This window comes from Petromyzon marinus, unplaced genomic scaffold (assembly GCF_048934315.1).
Source record: "Petromyzon marinus isolate PM22_M1 ecotype Great Lakes invasive population unplaced genomic scaffold, UKy_Petmar_22M1.pri1.0 PM_G_Scaffold_204, whole genome shotgun sequence".
NCBI lineage: Eukaryota > Metazoa > Chordata > Hyperoartia > Petromyzontiformes > Petromyzontidae > Petromyzon > Petromyzon marinus.
Genome location: NW_027422767.1, coordinates 100,001 through 102,500, shown reverse-complemented (window position 1 = coordinate 102,500; position 2,500 = coordinate 100,001).

The window sequence follows — 2,500 nt, the reverse complement described above, 5'->3', positions numbered from 1 at the left end:
GGGTGAAGTGGAGGGCCATGTTAACTGCGTCGTCCACAGACCTGTTGGCTCTGTAGGCAAACTGAAGGGGGTCCAGGAGAGGGTCTGTGATGGCTTTGAGGTGTGCCAGGAGCAGGCGCTCAAAAGACTTCATTACCACAGATGTAAGGGCGACCGGTCTGTAATCATTTAGTCCTGTTGGCCTTAGCTTTTTGGGCACAGCGATGATGGTGGAGGACTTGAGACAGGCTGGTACATGGCATGTCTCCAGGGAGGTGTTAAAGATGTTGGTGAACACCGGAGACAGCTGGCCAGCGCAGTGCCTGAGGGTGGCTGGAGAGACAGAGTCCGGCCCGGCTGCTTTGCGTGGATTCTGCCTCTTGAAAAGCCCATTAACTTCTCCCTCCTGAAAGGAGAGAGTCGTTTCTGTAGTATGGGTGGGGGATGGGGCCTCTTGGGTGGGAAGGGGTGGTTCAGGACAGTCCAATTGTCTTTCAAATCTACGGTAGAACTCGTTCAGGTCGTTGGCTAGGCGGGAGTCGTTAGTGGTGTGGGGCGCTCTGGGTTTGTAGTTGGTGATGTGCCTGAGCCCTTTGGCAGACAGAAGCAGCGTCGTTAGTAGAGAACTGGTGTTTTAGTGTCTCTGAGTACAGTCGTTTAGCCTCTCTCACCGCTTTGCTAAACCTGTTCTTCGACTCCTTGAATCTGTCTCTATCCCCACTCCTAAACGCTTCCTCCTTCTCCAACCTCAACCTTTTGAGCTTTGCTGAGAACCAGGGCTTGTTGTTGTTAAAGTTCACCCTGGTACGTGTTGGGATACAGCAGTCCTCACAGAAGCTGATGTACACAGCCTCTGTGAGTTCATCCAGACTATTGGTAGCAGTCGTGAACATATCCCAGTCAGTACAGTCTAAGCACGCCCGCAAATCTTCCACAGCCTCACTGGTCCACTGTTTAGATGTCCTCACAGCAGGTTTACAGAGTTTTAGTTGCTGCCTGTATGCACGAATCAGGTGGACCAAGGGAGTTCTGTGCGAGCCGAACAGCCCCGTGACCCACAAGAGAAACATCCCCGCCAAATTCGAGCGTTTGACGGGGTCTATCCGTGAAAAAATATTCACGTTTTTGAGTGCACATGCATTTCTGCTGCAAATGCCTCTGGAAGTTTCATGCCGTTCGTATGCCAATTGTGGCAACACGAAAATGACCCGTTTTCCCATTCCGAGGGATTTCTGTGCGACCCTAACAGCCCCGTGAGCCACAAGAGACACATCCCCGCCAATTTCTAGCGTTTCACGGGGTCTATCCGTGAAAAATATAGACGTTTTTGAGTGCACATGCATTTCTGCTGCAGATGCCTCTGGAAGTTTCATGCCGTTCGTACGCAATGTGGCAACACGAAAATGACCCCTTTTCCCATTCCGAGGGATTTCTGTGCGACCCTAACTAACAGCGCCCGTGAGCCACAAGAGAGACATCCCCGCCAATTTATAGCGTTTCACGGGGTCTATCCGTGAAAAATATAGACGTTTTTGAGTGCACATGCATTCCTGCTGCAAATGCCTCTGGAAGTTTCATGCCGTTCCTATGCAATGTGGCCACACAAAAATGACCCGTTTTCCCATTCCGAGGCATTTCTGTGCGACCCTAACAGCCCCGTGAGCCACAAGAGAGACATCCCCGCCAACTTCTAGCGTTTGACGGGGTCTATGCGTGAAAAATATTAAAATTTTTGAGTGCACGTGCCTTTCTGCTGCAAATGCCTCTGGAAGTTTCATGGCGTTCCTATGCAATGTGGCAACACGAAAATGACCCCTTTTCCCATTCCGAGGGAGTTCTGTGCCACCCTAACAGCCCCGTGAGCCACAAGAGACACATCCCCGCCAATTTCTAGCGTTTCACGGGGTCTATCCGTGAAACATATAGAAGTTTTTGAGTGCACATGCATTCCTGCTGCAAATGCCTCTGGAAGTTTCATGCGGTTCGTACGCAATGTGGCAACACGAAAATGACCCGTTTTCCCATTCCCAGGGATTTCTGTGCGACCCGAACAGCCCCGTGAGCCACAAGAGACACATCCCCGCCAATTTCTAGCGTTTCACGGGGTCTATCCGTGAAAAATATCAATTTTTTTTTGACTGCACATGCATTTCTGCTGCAAATGCCTCTGGAAGTTGCATGCGGTTCGCATGCAATGTGGCGACACGAAAATGACCCGTTTTCCCATTCCGAGGGATTTCTGTGCCACCCTAACAGCCCCGTGAGCCACAAGAGAGACATCCCCGCCAATTTCTAGCGTATCACGGGGTCTATCCGTGAGAAATATTCACTTTTTTGAGTGCACATGCATTCCTGCTGCAAATGCCTCTGGAAGTTTCATGCGGTTCGTATGCAATGTGGCGACACGAAAATGACCCGTTTTCCCATTCCGAGGGATTTCTGTGCCACCCTAACAGCCCCGTGAGCCACAAGAGAGACATCCCCGCCCACTTCTAGCGTTTCACGGGGTCTCTCCGTGAAA